This window comes from Rhinolophus ferrumequinum, chromosome 18 (assembly GCF_004115265.2).
Source record: "Rhinolophus ferrumequinum isolate MPI-CBG mRhiFer1 chromosome 18, mRhiFer1_v1.p, whole genome shotgun sequence".
NCBI classification, from domain to species: domain Eukaryota; kingdom Metazoa; phylum Chordata; class Mammalia; order Chiroptera; family Rhinolophidae; genus Rhinolophus; species Rhinolophus ferrumequinum.
Window position 1 is genome coordinate 4,890,576 of NC_046301.1, and position 17,221 is coordinate 4,907,796.

At 40.4% G+C, this 17,221-nt stretch overlaps 1 protein-coding gene across 7 annotated transcripts in view; it reads left to right on the plus strand.

Moving 5' to 3' along the window:
• The first annotated feature begins 12,237 nt into the window (after positions 1-12,237).
• Positions 12,238-17,221, plus strand: part of BLTP1 (bridge-like lipid transfer protein family member 1) — a 161,636-nt gene continuing 156,652 nt past the window's right edge. For all 7 annotated transcript variants that reach the window (XM_033133318.1, XM_033133322.1, XM_033133321.1 and 4 more), the window contains exons 1-2: positions 12,238-12,501; positions 14,001-14,085. The gene's annotated coding sequence lies outside the window, so the exon portion shown is untranslated. The remainder of the gene's footprint in view (positions 12,502-14,000; positions 14,086-17,221) is intronic.

Here is a 17,221-nt window from a genome sequence, read left to right on the forward strand (position 1 = left end):
TTAGTGCCACCCCTGTCTTCTATTATTTTTAGGTTCTACCATCCCCATTTCTATCAGGGACCCAAGTTCTGCAACAGCCTCCTCACATCAACCCTGACCTAAAGGGGACCCCCCCATGTGGATGACAAAAGGGGCACTGTGATCAATCATAAGTTCCTAGCTGGGCAGGTCAGGGCTGCTTAACACCTTTCACTTAAGAAGTTACAGGCCGGGGGGTGGGGTGGGGAGGAGTGGGACTCCCCCCCATGACCTGAATGGTGCAGGCAACACGAGCCCCAGACTTGGTTGGCCCCCGGTTTCAAGCTCCATTGGTGAGTGCCAGCTGAGATGGAAGGCAGCTGCACTTTAGCTTCATTCAGACGTGGCCTCGACAGCGATGAGGGAAAGTTATCTCAGAGGGCAGAGGCCTCCTGGGCGATGGCTTGGCCAAGAAGATCGGTGATGAGGAAGTCTGGGAGAGAGGCATGTGGATGGATGTAGGGAAGTGTGCACCAGGTGTGCAGATTTTTATGTCACATCTTAGTACCCACCAGAGAGTATCCACTGTGCAAGACAACCAAGTACACAACATGATTTGGCCAGTCGGCGTCAGGTGGCCTTGGTCACTGCCCACCTAGATACTGGCACGATAGGCACAAGTCTCAGTATGAAATGTTTACTTCCTATGGCTAACCACTGAAATGACCTAGAAGCAATGATATTCCAGCAGCAATGAGTATATCTAGTTCCCAGGTCCTGGCTTTTAAAAGACCAGTTTCCATTGAAAGGAAGCGGGGACCCTTGGAGAAATGGTTGATTCCAGATCTGGGATAGAAAAAGTATAAGGTGAGCATGGAACATATTTTCATACCAAAAAAAGCGAGAAAGTGCTGAGAAGGTCACAGGAGCCAACTTGAAGGAGTTCCCACTGGTCAAACTTGGGACAGTTTGAACATCAAACTGAGTAATGATGCTAATTAGTGCTAATTAATTATAACACATTGAAGAAAAAGTTATAAGTCCATAGTGTTCTTTTTAGAAAATGAGAGGGTGTGTGTGGGGGTAGGTGGGAGAGAAAGGGAAAGAACTTATCTACAAAAAAAAACAAGCTAATATATGCAATAGATATGATAAGTAGGAAAATCACCATTTTTTTTTAAATTAAAGTTGTAGCAAGGTCCTTCTTCCACGATCCCTGAAGATAAAATCTGAGATAAGAGCAGTGCATAAATTGGATTTTGGAGATGAATTATTGAAAAGCCAGTATTTCCTAAGCCATTATCATTATGGATTAAATTTGGGGAACACATGGAGCTTTCTCCAGATAGGGTAGAAAATCTGATACATTTAGCAGCTATATAACTTTCTTGCTGTTGCGTAAACATTGCCTCCTTATCAACACTTCTCTTTCAACACATCAAGGTGGAGTCAGCAACTTGAACTTGTGTGTTTACCTGCTCAAGGACCATCATGAACTCCACTGTCAGTTTCCCATAATGAGGAGACTGACTCTCTTAGGAAAATGAAAAACTCTTTGAGTCGAGTAACAGTCACATTTGTTTTCTGTGCTTTTTCTTGGGGAACATTCTTTTTACCTAGGTACACACTGGTTCTGGTCCTTGGAGTTGTATTCCTTTGATGTGCGTGATAGGTTTCACCACTGTTGCAGAGAAAAAGGAGATTTATTACCGGTCCTGCCTCTGGGACGTGGGGCAAATACCAATGGCTCAGCCTTCCTTGTCCCTGATGAGTTTCATCTCAAGTTCTAGCTGAGCCCGTGTCTTGAGATACTGTCCCTAATGTTTCTGTTCATACCTGGCATGGCAAACAATGCAGGACTTCTTACTGAAGTGAGGAAATAGAGCCACAGGTCTTTTACGTGCTGTTGGCAGGGTTGTGACATTATATGTGCTTCCTCGTTTTCAGCTTCTGCTTTCTTTCTTTCTACTTTCCCCTCATTTCACCGGCCCCCTCACCTCATTTCTAATGAGAGACGAGTCAGAGCTTTGTGAGGCGAGTTTCTTCCAGGTCCTGTGCTATGGTTCTAGATGTAATCATTCTTGAAATACTAGGTTCTAAATGGACCATAACTTGCAATGCTAGTGAAGGTATTAAAAGTGAAACAAAACTGATAAAACTCATACTTTTTCTTCAACGAGAATAAACCACAATTGGGTAGGAACAAAATTTGAAAATAAGGTCTCCTCTAGTTGTTTTTAGGATTGAAAACAAACAAAAATTCACCACTTTTTTCTCACATGTATATTACTGTTTTAGCAAAACATTTATTTCACTGCTGTCTAGAGAATGTCTGACTTTAAAAAAATACATTTTAATTCCATGTAGAAAAAAACATCCAATTGAGTTATTCCTTTTTAATATGTTGTTTTCACCACTGGAACATAGAGCAATAGCGTGCAGGCTGAAACTCAGAGGAGGAAAAGCTAGCTCAGAGGACGTTAGAGTTACAAGGACGTTGGAGGTCACTCAGGGTCATCCTTACCTGGATCATGAAACCGTACACACAATCCTCACCTAGGTCAAGAACTGGATTTAAAACCCATCGGTACTGGAACTACTTGTTTTTTGGAGGTCTGGAGCAGGAAACTTGTGATTCTCTTTTGAAAACAAACTGTCTGAGAAGAATCACCGAGGATAGTATTGACAGAATCAGTACCAGACAGCCAAATGTCTTTTTTTAAAACAAAATAATTGTCTTGCTTGGTTAGTATAATAGGCCCGCTAGATCTCACAGAACAGCCTTTTTTTTTTATTGCTTTTATTATTATAAGAGCAATGCAACTCTTATACACAAGAATGAAGTATTCCTGTGTCTATGTGTACATTTGTAGTATTTATTTATTTTTATTTAATTTTGGGGTGCCTGGGGGCAGAGAGTCGAGCTAATATTACTCCTAAGTTCTTAGCACATTATCAATATCCATCCATATCCTAACTCATAGTCTTCTCTTACATGAGGCCCCATTCTAATTAAAGACAAATACAGGATACGTGTTCTTAACTATGTATTAATCCTTGTAAAATGTGTGGTGCTCATGTGTGGAAGCCATGCTATGCATTGTGCTATAAATCTCATTCTTTCCTTAACTCTTTTGATTATTCACGGTATCAGTCAAGTTGCTAGACATAAATATGACTTCTACCTGACGTGTATTAGTCCATGGTATGTACCTATTACATTTGACATACCCAGTCCTCTAGCCTCCAGCTCCCCGCAATCACTAGCAACGCCTGGAGATAGCTTCAAAAAGAGCCCAGCAAGGACTTGTGAAAAAGTTTCTCTAGAGTACACCAGGATGGGCTCCCCGGGTCCCAGGTGAACACAGACCTAATTACTTTGATCATGATGACAGTTTCCAGAATGGAACTCCCACCAGCAGTGTGCCATTACTGACCAAACCTGGGGTTCAGTCATCTTTATAGAGGTTTAAATAACACAATAGACTCACGTGGAATCCCATGACATTGTTCCATTTCTCTGTTTACTAGTGAATTTGGGAACCTTTCAATATGCCTGTTGGACATGGGGCGTCTTCTCTGTGGATGCTTATTCATGTCCTGGGGCCAGTTTTCAGCTTTACCCCCCACCCTCTTCAATTATACCTTCAATTTGTTTTTACAGTTCTTTGTTTTGTTTTTGATAATGAGGATTCGTTGGTTTTAAATACCTCAAATATCTTTTCATAGTCACCTGTCTCTACTAATGTTACCTGTGGTATCCTACCCAGAACAGAAATTGTTAATTTTTGCTTCAATTTTGATGTAGTCAGTGTTTGTTTTTTTATCTTATTGTTTGCCTGTAGGGTCTTGTTTACGAAGCTTGTCTCCAACAATGTGTCACCCATATATTCTCCTATATTTTCTTCCATTGGCTGTATTGTTTACCTATTGTCTACCTACTTATATGGATAAGGTAGGTATATTTCTTTATATACCATGTTTCTCCGAAAAGAAGACCCAGCTGGACAATCAGTGCTAATGCGTCTTTTGGAGCAAAAATTATTATAAGGCCCGGTCTTATATTATATTATGTTAGATAAGACCGGGTCTTATATTAATTTTTGCTCCAAAAGACATTAGAGCTGATTGTCCGGCTAGGTCTTACTTCAGGGCAACAGGGTAATGAATCAATTATCCCAACACCCCTGACAAGAGGCACTTTTACGTCTCCATTGTTTTGGGGTTGTAAATTTCACATTTCAGTTTACACACACACACACACACACACACACACACAGAGGCTTTTCTATTCCACTGGCTTATTTGTTCCTGCTTTAGTATCATATTGTTTTTACTAATAAGGCTTTGATTTAGTCTTAGTATCTAGTAAGACATGCCCCCTGCCCTTTCCTCTATTTGTTAAAATTGATTTAGATATTTAGAAAACAGGGTCCCATTTTCTATTATATTTCTGGTTGAAATTGGCTAAGGAAGGTATATTGCAGTATTTATACACTGTGAAAAATCAATATCACTGCTTTGGAAAGGAAACAGATTTTTGTAGTAGGTTCCTGTTGGTAAACTGAAGATATTTTAAAACCATTGGGCACGTGTCTCTTTCCCTCCATGGAAAATGCCACACCCAATCCTACACTTCATTCCTTCTCTGCTGAGGACCACTGCTCTTGCTTTCTTTTCCCAGTATTAAAACATGCCCTTTAAAGAAACTAAAATAGTATGAATTCTTATATAACTGTCATATTTAAATACTTTGAAAAAGTTTTTCATTCATATTCTTGTCAAGTCCGACTCATTTCTTAACTCAAAAGAGAGGGCCTTTCAAAGTACTTGAAAAAGCACACAACCTGATTTCAGTATCTACCAACATTTGTGTCAGCTGCTAGGGAGACAATTAGTTTATATAAACTGAGATGAATCATATTATAATAATGGGTTGGTTTCTGTCAGAATTACCATGATAGTTTAGGAAAATAGTGGCTTATGATAGCAGTTAAGAATGGGGCAATAATTCAATTACATGTTATTGAAATGGGAGTTTATGGAAGAGAAAATATGATTAGAGTTTGATAAAAGTGTACATTAGAGAATTATATCCTTGATGCCTGGTAACAAGTAAGCAAATTACAATATTTTTTTCTAATGAAAATGCTGACACTTTGATTTGTGACTTTAACATTATTTAGAATGTGTCATAAAAAATGCTATTGGGAATTGTATCTATTGCTGAGAAGTTTTAGTAATTTTAGAATAGTGATTCAATGGTAGGATGTCCAACACTTAAACTTGATTGGAACAGAGAAAACAAATTTTGTTCTAGAATAATAAAATTGGGTATATGTGTCCTAACTGAAATACATTGTTCCTCCGCCATTTAAGTGAAGAAGGCTGGGCATCTTTTGCTATTACTCAAAATATTGATTCTGCTGAGGAGAAATGATAGAAAACTTTAGTCAAATTTATGGGATTTATCATTTAAGTTTGCATATTTCTTAACTCATCAAAAATAGAATCAATGTGATAGGTTTTTTTTGTCTAGATAAGCTCTCTCTAATTCTGTCTCTAAAATGTGTCTTCCAAAAAGCTTGCACTTTCCCACTAATAAACAAATTGCATTACATCTCTTTTTAAAGTCCTTCAATGACTTCCGGGTGAATTTAGTATGAATTCCAAACTCCTTATCGCAGATTACAACCTCAAGTCCTGTGCACGAAACAGCAGCAGCCGTGTCACCTGGGGGGTGGTTGAAAATGCAGAACCTCAGATCCCATCCCAGACCTTGAATTAGAATCTATATTTTAAAAAGATCCCCAGGTGGTTTGTCTGTATATTAAAGCATGAGGGGCACCGGTATACATGACCATAAAGGAGTAGTTTAAACAATGTGAGTGTTGTCAATGTATTTATTTTAGCTTAGAAAAAGACATCACGTGCTAGATTCGAAGCTTAAAATAAAGCGTGAAACCCGGCCAGTCCAAGGCATCAAAATACTCCCACGTGTTTTTCCTACCACAAGAACCATATCCCCCTGTCCCAGCCTCACCCTACGTTGCTGTGCCTCAAGCCAAATGGACCCTCTACCAATTCCTTTTGCATGCCAACTTTTCCCAGCAATTGGGCCTCCAAACACGCTGCAGGAAGGTTGCCTGGAATGCTACTCCTCTCCTCCACGCAACTGACTTATTCTCATCTTTCTGATCTCTGCTCACTTGTCACTTCCTCAGACCTGCCTTTCCTGAACACTTTCTCTGAAGTCTCTACTTCTCACACTTTCCCATCATTCTTTCCTTTACAGGTTTCAGCACAAGGTGTAAATTATTTATTCATTTTAAACGTTTATATTGAAATAATTTGATTCTCACTAAGTTGTACAACCAGTGCACAGAGCGCTGTATGCGTACCTCTCACCCAACTTTCCTCATTGACAACGTCATACAGAACCACATTGTGTTATTAGAGTGACCTGCTTTTGTTAGCTTATTCTCTCTGGTCACCCCATTTGAAGTTAAACCCAGCCATTCTCTACCATATTCCCTTGTTTGAGTTCCCTCTTTGTATTCATATCATACTTGCTATCTAAAAATATCTGATTTATTTATTTGGATGATGTCTGTCTTTACTCCTAGGATGTAAGTTCCATGAAGGCAAACAATTTATTGACTGTGGTAGAAGCAGCACCCGTGAGAGTGCTATAATTGGTAAGCAAAAACACTGTAATTGCTTAATAAATATTGATCAGTAAGTGAGTGTATGTAGGCAGGGGTCCAATTCCAAAGACCATGGTTGAATTGTATATTAGTAGTTGAGAAACATGTTACAACAATTAATTGTAAGCAAATAGTATATAAATAAGTCTTAGAGATCTCATGAGCATTATGGTGAGCAATACTGTACTACATACTTCACAGTTGCTAAGAGACGAGATCTGAAATGTTCTCCCCACCAAAAAGGCCGATTATGTGACGTGATGGAGGCGGTATGTATACATGGCGGTATACGTTTGCAGTATGTGAATGTATCAGATCCACACATTGTACACCTTACACTCATGCAATGTTACATGATATTTGATACTCCAAAAATTAATCCTTAAACTCGCACAATGTTATATGATAATTGAAAACACCCCAAAACTTAATCGTAGGATTCAATACTTCTAATGATCACATTTCATTGTCGTCATATGCCAAATGGTGGGAAGAAAATGTATAACATCAGTTTCCTTGTCTACAAGAAGACATTCAGGAAATACAGTAATTCATACTTTGAAAACTCTTTTCTCAAGTTGATAGCATTATCCTTTGTTGGTCTATTTGATTACATACGGTGCAGTGTGATCAAACAATATGGTGAATGCTGCTGCCGAGTGCCATCCAACAGAAAGGCAAGGATCTTCAATATGGGAAGCAACATGTTGAACCTTAGTAACAGTGTGTGACAAGTCTCAACTTGTTTGGTGCAGTCAGTTGGGTGTGACCTATGGTTGAGAGAAGGTGTGTTTTAAAGTGTCGTCAATCATCCTCCGTCGTGACAATGCTCCATGTCACACATCGCTTCTGATATACGGCAATTTCTGTCAAATAAAAAACATTACGATGTGTCCTCATCCACCTTATTCACAGGATCTGGCACCGTGTGACTTCTGGCTCTTCCGCAAAGTCAAAATGATTGAGGACATTAAAGCAGCCATGACAGCGCAACTAAAGATACGAAAAAGGACTTCCAGAACTGCTTCAGAAAGTGGCAAGAATGATGGGAAAAGTGTGTTTGAAGTGAGGGGGAGTATTTTGAAGGGGATTAATGGCAATGTGTCTTTTACTGTAATACATTTTTTAAATTTAGACATTCACCGTATTGTTTGATCATACCTCAGTATGTACAAAAGTTCCTTAGAATGAAGATAGTACTACTATGTACTATACTTCCATAACAGAACTTTTTTCAGACAGATAATTTTTAGTTCTTCTTCTTAATTGGACACAGCTACTTTCAGAAACTGCATCAGAAAGTTGCTTTTTCAGACAACAAGGAAATAACACTGATAGGGAAGAAAAAACATTTTGAGGAACATAAATGTGGTAATTACGCTAATTTGCATTGGAAACAGTGTGTCTTACTGGCTTGGAGTCTTATTGCTACAAGTAGACTTCAGTGTATCTGCAACGATGGATACTAATGGATATTTTTGTTTCCATCTTTATTTTAATAAATCTTGGTACATCGTCTGCACTTTGGATTTCATAGTGAGCTTGAATGTATTACTGTTAACACTTTCTGCTTAAGGCTTCATTTGAAAATGTCTTGACTAAACCAGTTTTCAACAGTAAATAGCACATTTAGGTGTCAGTTTTGCACTGCTTTCTATATTGTATCTTTTTAGATCAGAAAGGTTTACTCTAAATCAGACAACTTATTATATATTAAAAAGAAACACTGGATTCTAGTCACATGTTTGTTTGAAAGACATCTGCTTTCATCTCTATGCTATCTTGATTTTAGGTTGCCATATCTTCTTGTGAGGCACAAATGAATTAATATGTAGAAAGTGCTTTAGAAAAATATATTGACAGATGCTGAGTGCTTAATATGTATTAACTATTGCAATTATGATGCTCATAATATAATGATGTCACTCAGCAAATTGAATATGTAGTGAGAGTAGAAAACGTAAGGTCCCTTAAACATAATAGGTGTTAGATTATTGCATCATATTTCAAGTTGAGAAGTATAGTCAATAACCAAAAGCATCAGATACTGGTAACTTTATTTTAAAATTATTGCTCTAAAGTAAATCGAAATTCAAGTAAAGTATGCAGTATTTCACATTCAACTGAAGGGTGTGACTTGTTGATGTTTAAACACTCTTTCACGTTTTTGTTTTTATATAGATTTCCTGTAATCTGAAATGAATTGTTTCTTCCTTCACTTATTTAATAACCATTTATTGAATATTTACCTTATGCCAGTCACAATGCTAGGCCTGAGTAGAAAGCCCTGTAAGACAGTTCCTTCCTCAGATAATTCACAATCTACCAGAGCAGAGAGGAATTTAGAAACAGAAAAATTGGGAAACATTGTGGTGTGTCTTTATTGATGAAGTAATGGTGGGGTGAGGTTGGTAGTAGCTCTGATTCTGGGCGTGGAGACCACAGCCTACACGAGTCAACAAGACTGCAGTCCCCATAGCCATAAGAGATAAGTGTGAAAACCCAAGAACAGTCTGTGAGACTCAAGGAGACTTTGACTGAGATTTCTGGAGAAAAGACTCTTGCTTGATCAACAAATGGGGAGGGTGGAGGACCTGAAGCTCTGCCACTGTTTTGCTACCATGAGAAACATGAGATTGAAGCCAACACGGTGAGTGGCTTTGCTGAGAGACATAACCCAGCCAGGTTCTGAGATAGGGACAGCTTGGAGCCTCGTGCTTGGCCTGATGCCAATCTACTTCTAGAGTTTAGAGCTTATAAGGGCCAGCACGTCACCGTCACTTAGCCAACTTAGGTTAGAGATCTATCACATACGGTCAAAAGAACTTGAACCTAATGGGAGTTGGGGGAAGAAAACTATTATAAACAGGAATCATTACACTGCAGTGATAGATTAGAATTTAACTTTTGGTTTATTCTCTATATTGACCACTGACTATAAGCTCCTCACAGGCAGGGACCTGTCCACCTTGGTCATTTCTGCATAACTAGGGCCTAGTGCAGTGTCTAGGCCCTGGACTATGACTACCAGATGTTAAATATTTCTTGACTGAAGTGAAGAAGAAAAATAGAGGCATGAAAAATCAAATTAAAGAAGACTTCGAAATAATTTTTCACGTTGTGATCGGAGGAACTGAGGTACTGAGGTACATGATTAATGAATTGTAGAAATACTGTAGCAATAAAGGAAATAGAAAGAGTTTCTTAGAGAATTAAGATGCTGTCACTTAGGCTAAGATGCATTCAAAGCAGGCGTGACCGTTACTAAGGGATGAGGGTAAAATCCCCACCCTCCAGCCTTTTCTGGAACACACACAAGGTGAGATGGTAACTTACAAAAAATTTTTAAACTTTATACTTTTAAAAAAAGATTGATAAGATAAATGGCAAGATTACAAATAAGATAAAGAGTTCTAAAATAAAGTATGTGGAGTGTATATTTAAAGAATTGTAGAACAGTGAAAATGGGACTACTTCTAGGAAAAGTGTTATGTCAAGTGGTATGAGCTGAACTGTGTCCCCTCAAAATTTATATGTTGAAGACTCAACCCCCGTACTCAGAACGTGCCTGTATTTGGAGACAGGGCTTTTAAAGAGGTAATTAAGTTAAAATGAGGGTGTTAGGATGAACTCTAATCCTATCTGACTGGTATCTTTGTAAGAAGAAGAGATTGGGATTCATGGAAGGACACCAAGATCATGCTTGCACAGAGAAAGGACCATGTGAGGACACATGAGAAGGCGACCATCTGCAAGGCAAGGAGAGACTCTCAGAAAAAAATGAACCTGCAGACATCTGCAGAACAGTCAGAAAATAAATTCGTTGGTTAAACCACCAACTCTGTGATTTTGTTATGGCAGCCTTAGCAAACTAATACAAGTATAAACTCATCTTGGGTTTGGAGGGAGAAAGCATAAATTGATGGGAGAGTTATATCTCATTGAAATATTTTATTTTACTTTAGAATAGGTAACACATGCACATATTACAAAACTCAGATGTTATAAAAAATGATATACAGTGAATCTTTCTCCAAACTCATCCTGGGCCAGGACACCTAGTTAGTTCCCCTTTCCTATGAAACTGTACCAGTTCCTCCAGCATTTTCCCATGTATAACCTATGCCTAAAAGTGTGTGTACACACACACACACACACACACACACACATAAACACACACACACATATTCACATTATTTTACTCTATGTGCCGTTGACTGGAAATTTTAACTTTTGTCCAATTTGGTCTTTTGACCAGTATGTTTTACAGGTCAATTTGTTGGTTTTGGCCTATTTACTTAATATTTTTATACAGACACATACATTTTTTGCCCTTCACCTTTTTTATAACATACATTGAAGATCATCTCATATCAGGGCATTTATAGCTATCACATTTTCCACTGCTCTACAGATGTTCCATAATTTTTAAACTAGATTTTTAGGATTGAACATTTGTAGGTTGTTAACAGTGTTTTACTTTTATGAACAATGTAGCAATGCGTAGTTGGTACATTTTGGTCATGTGTGAAGACATCTGTATGATTCATTCTAGACGAGGAAATACTGGGTCAAAAGGTAGTGCACTTAAGTTTTAAAAAGATATTGCTGTACTGCTCTCTGTTGAGGCTAAATCAATTCACATGCTCCCCAAGAAGGTAAGAGGGTATACGTTCCCCTAAACCCTTTCTAATACTGTGGTGGTAGAATAATTCTATATCTTGTTTGCAGTGATAGTTACATGAATTTACATGTCATAAAATGACATAAAGCTTAATACACACATTATACCAATGTCAAATTCCTGGTTTTCATGTTGTATAATAATGATGTAAGATATAACCATGGGGGAAATAGGATGAAGAGTACGCAAGACCATTCCGTACTTTTTTTTTTTTTTTTTTTTTTGCACTTTCCTGTGAATCTGTAATTATTTCAAAGTAAAAAGTTAAAGAAAACAAAAAATATCTTTGGAGGGCTTTCATCATTAGAGCAATTCTTACTGAGGCCTCTGGATGGAGACAGTGACTTCTGTACCCTGATTTCCGTGGCAAGCTGGTGAGAAGCGAAAGTAGGTGGGAGACAGGTGGAGGGGCAGCCTGGCCAGGAAAATTAAGAATCCAATGGAAAGAACTTCTCATGATCTTCACAACATCCAACACCGTTAGAATAGAAAGGCCTTTAAAATAAACAGTTCATCTTGATGATGCTGTCTGCTGCATTGTCTGTAGCTGCAAGGTGGCTCTTGGTCACCGGGATGGAAAGAAGTCAGAAACCTGAAGATTCCAACAGTCGGCTCAGTGCTTAGGTGAGCACCACAGTGAATTTCACCACCCCCTGCCCTTCTCCCCTCCCCACTCGTCGCTCTTTCCCTTAGTTCCAGGGCAGTTTAGTTTCAGTTTAGGTTTCGATTTGAGGAGCCTGAAATTTCTCCCCCTTTTCCTATAACACCACCCAGGCTCTGCCCCGAGCCCGGGAAGAGGGCGAAGGGGCGGCGCGCCGCCGAGTCCGGGGCGGGGCTCGGGTGACGTGCGTCGAGCGCCGGCGTCGTGACGTACGACGCTGCCAGTTGACGCAGCCGCAGTGCTGCCCGGCCCCTAGCTCGGACCCCTCCCGTCCTCCTCCGCCCCCCTCTATGTCAGTGGCCGGAGCCGGGCCCGGACCTCGGGCAGCTGGGCTGGACCTCCGGCGGCGGGCCCGGCTGGCGGTGCTAGAGGGTGTGGGCGCCGGCAGAGCTCCGCAGGACGCGTCCGATCGGCGCTGCTGTCGCTGCCCAAGGCCCTGGCGTCCTCCCATGAGAGGCCAGACGGTTCCAGTCCGCCCCGGCGATCACCAGGTGAGGGGACGGGACTGGGTTAGGCTACGCTGGGGTGGGCCGCGCCTTTGCCAGCATCTCTGGACCTCAGCCGGGTCGGAGTCGGGAAGGTTTGGCTTCGTCGCCGCTGCCTGCTGCTGCGGCGGCGTCGACTCATGCCTTCGTCTTTTGCTCTCCTTACCTGCAGCACTGAGCCTGTAGACCTAGGTCCCTGGGAAGGCCGGGAAGGGCCGTGACCGTCGTCCGATGGTTGGGGACTCGGATTCCCGAGCGGCCCCTGCAGATAGTGATGAGGCGGGTGGGCGGCGCCCTCCTGCTGGTGTGTGCGCGGCACCGGGAGGAGCGGGCATCTGCGAGCTCCGGCTTCAGCCTGGCTCGCAGCACCGGGCCGAGGGAGACCCCACGGGGCTTAGCATAGGGTCGGCTGGCCGAGGGCGGTGGGGCTTCAGAACCCCGCTTTCCTCCCCAGGCGACGTGGGTTTTGTGTTCTGAATTGACGCTTGCTGAGCCTACACTATGGAAAAGTACATTTCGGCGGAAACGTTATCGCTTGGTCAAAGGAAGGTGAAAGGAAGTTGATTTTTCGTTGGCGGAGTATTAGTTGTCTCCCACCGCACCCCCAACCGCGGTGGCCCTACTATCGACAGTAGAAAGTTAGGGACGTTTGTTAAAGGGAATGCGTTCTTGTAAATTTCCTCTGTAATGAAATCGTGGTTTTGAAACTGTCCAAGCGTGTAAGTTTCAGCTGGTTTCATGTTGCTGCTTTACCTCTGCGTGGCAATGAAGCGGATTTATTCTAAGTTAACTAGACACATGAAGTATAAAAACAAATGAAGTAACCAGAATAGTTGTAATTATTGGGTGGTACATCATGTGCATACATTATCTCATTTAATCGTCATAGCAATCCTATCATGTAAGGTCTATTATTCTCATGTTATAGAGGAGAGAACTAAAGCTCACGTCACAGCCCTGAAAACCACTTGTCCAAAGTCGGACCTGTGACGGAAACCGGGTGATCTGTGTTCACTTGACAGCCCCTCAGTCACTGTGTTTTAGCATCTCCCAAGCATCTTAAGAGTTTGCAAGGTCATTTTCATTTGGTAAAAATTTGCCAGGGGCGGGGTGTAGGAGGAATGAGGCACTGTTCTTGCCAGCAGAGACCCAGCACTTTGAGAGAACAGCTTTTTCAAGCCCACACTGAATATGTTTTAAAGGCAGGATTTGACCTCCAGAACCATGTTTTTCCCAAAACATTCGTTTTGAAAAACATTGTTTTTCCCCAATACAGTGATTTTGAAACATTTGGAAGGCCATAGTTTTAAAATTATGGTCTTATTCTAGATTTAGGAGTATTTCTTGTTTGGAAACTTTAAACACGAAATGTGGTATTGGACTAACATTAAAGGCTTTGTGTGTGCAAGCATGCAGTTGTAATCAAATCATTTAATCTGAAATGGTGAAACTGCTGAGAAAGCCAGACTATCTTGTATAATTGGTTGAAATTCTGTTTTTTTCAGGTTTGTTAAGATGAAACACTGCAGATGGGCCTTCTGAAGATAAGGAGAAGAAAAAAGATTGAAGACTCTGGACAAAGCAATTTGGGTAAATATTTTGGCTAAGTTAGAAAAAATCTAGTTTCCATTTAAACCTCAGGTAAGGAAATCTTATGATTTTCTTCTTCAATTGTGTCTTAATCTACTTAAATGGTCAAGGAATGGGTTTGAGGTGGAGGTGGTGTATAATGTGACCTGCCATTCTCTCTTCTATGAAGACAGAAGAATGAGGGAGAATAATAGGTAAAGCACCCCCCTGACCAAGCTGGAAGGGATGGAATATAAGGATGCAGGTCAAGGGTACATTAGCTAGAGCTCTACCGAGACAGGAGGTAAAGAGGTGGTGATGATTATGGATCCAGATAAATTGGTAGGAGGCAGGGTAGAGGTTGCTTCACAAAGTCCATGCAAGAGACACCCGCTTATGGTAGAAAGAGGAAATGGCTCACTCATGGGGTTAGTAGCCTTCCTGGTGTGGGCCTGCTGACTCCTGGTTTTTTGGTAAGGAGAAGGCGAGGAGAGTGAGGGTAGTTTAGCTTAAGATGGCAGGTGTGAACCATCAGGGTAGAGATACTTTGCAGCTATCTTGCAAGGTTACCTTTTTCATCTATCACTGAATAACAAATTATTCTGAAACTTAGTGGCTTAAAACATTCATTATCTCAGAGTTTCTGTGGGTTGGGAATTTGGGAGTGACTAAGCTGCTTGCTTCTGACTTAGGGTCTCTCAAGACGTTGCAGCCCAGATCTTGGCTGGGACGTCAATCATCTGGGGACTCAATTGGGGCTGGAAGACTTGCTTCCATGGTGGCGCACTCACATGGCTCTTGGCTGGACCTCTGTGGGGTTTTGTAAGTGTCCTAAGGAGGCAGCTGGCTTCTCCTGGAACAGATGATCCAAGAGAGCAAGGAGGAAGCTGGGATGCCATGTGTGACCTAGTCATACATCACTGCTTCTGCCACATTCCTTTCGAACTATAGCATTTAGGGCAGCCAATGACTGGGAGGGCAATTGATTAAGCTCCACCTCTTAAAGGGAGGAAGATCGAAGTGTTTTTGAACATATTTTAAGACTACCGCACACTTTCTATAGGGGCAAATAAGCTCTTTAGAAACATGTGGATCTGGTCTTTATGACCAGGGGAGAGGAAGGTGCAGAAGTCTGGGGGCGTGCTTCAGTCAGATTTGGGTCACTTTGCAATGTGGTCTTCTTTGCTGCTAATCAGACTCCATAACTGGATGTGTTACTGCTGTGGTTATTAAAAGAAAAAGTGACTGCTGACTTTTGATTTAATGGAGAATCCTTTTAGGAGGTAAAATGTCATAGTGGGCAAAATGTAAATTTCTTATACCAAATGTGAATTTTGGTAACCTTCATGTTAGCTTCTGCACTAGAATTTAGAGCTGGGAGGAAGGAACTCATTTTTCACAGAAAAGAAACAGGACTAAGATAATTACTGACTCTCGGACCTAAAGGATGAGAGGCAATATAACACAGACTCTAAAGAGAGACAGTTTAGGTTGAGATCCCAGGTGGGTCACGTCTTAGCTGTGTTTGTGCTTAGCTTCTGCCACAGTTTCCTCACCGGTAAAAGGGGCAATTGTAAATGGATAGTTATTTGTGATGATTGGATGAGTAAATACACATGAAGTATTGAGAACAGTGCCTGGCCCATAGCAAGCCGTGAATAAATGTTAGCCATTGTTACGGTAGTTATATTTTATTTTAATGGTGAGCTAATAGCATGGAATGAACATTTCAGAGTAAGATAACATTGACCAAAATATATAGAGTCTAAACTTTAAATTACTGACCTTATGGTGCTTTGTCACTTTTTATGCATATATAAAGTATGTTTCTACCTGGCTCCATAACCATTTAAAATACTGTGTCAGATGTCACCAGTAGTATTGTATAGGTTATATCCCCATAAGACTCCCTGAAGTAGCCTTTCTTCTGGTTATATGTACATAAAAGTTTAGTTTCAATTGTAGCAATATCCGCGGCTCACAGGAATTGGCTGTTAACTGAATTTGTTTGGCTGTCTGCATAGGATCATGCTCATAAAAAATAATTGTCTTTGAAATTCATGTAGTGAGGGTATTGGTACAGACATGTGGCCAGTTTCCTCCTCTCGCTCCCTCATGTCCAGAGATCCTATTTTGTTGGTGGGTTATTTGAATACCTATGAGGGATGGCTTTCTGCCTGAAGTGACTTAAGGTAAGAGAGGAGCTTAAGGGCCAGATACAAAAATGGAAACAATTTTATTACAAGAAACCTATAGAATTTTACTTTGCTGTTGCTTTTTAGTGTTGTGCTTTCTGGTATATATCTAATCAAAACGGAAGTGGTATATTGAATTCTTGATTAAAAGAATTAAAACAAACTTGCAGAGTGTGTTCACGAGCCAGTACAGAAAGCAAAAACAGAATCCCACAACACATCAATGTATGAGATGTAGGGGTGGGAGGATTAAAGCTTTTACTGGTGGCAATTTCAGTTGCTTTCTGTATGGCTGATCATATTAAGGAATATGCTGACAGTAGTAATTAGTTCTGGTGGATTATTAAAGGTACCTAATATTTACATATCATGCGTTCTTCTAGATTTGCAGAGGTTGAAGTCAGTTCTTTTTACCTTATTAGTAGATAGTTTTCTATATCTTTTTAAGACTTTTTTTTTTCTTTCAAATAAGTATTTAGGTGAAGTAGCCTAAATTTCTGGCTGTAGAATTGAGGAGGTTTGCTAAAGGGCACCATTTTTTTGGATGATCTGACTTCTTAGATATGAAAAATTCTTCCCTGTATAACATGAAGAAGCATTTTTGTGGCATAGATTACGATACTAAAAAGCACTTGACGTTTGTTTAGTTTGCTGACAGTGACTGAATCCTCCATCAGTCCGTGTCTGATGGTCTTCAGCACTGGTTGCCTGGTGACTAGTGTACTTTGGTGTTTGATCTGCTTCTGAGATGCTTGCTCACTAGTATTTGTAGAACTGTGTTATTCATATGAACTTTGTAAGTTTTGCCAACTACTTTCTTTTCATTATAAACTTATGTTATTTAGTTATTATATGTTGTCTTTTACATACTGTCACGAATGAGATACCCTTTAGTCACTGTTTACTGCCATGCATTTTATGGTTTTTCAGCTTTCACCTTTTTTTGTGGAACTGAGTTTTTA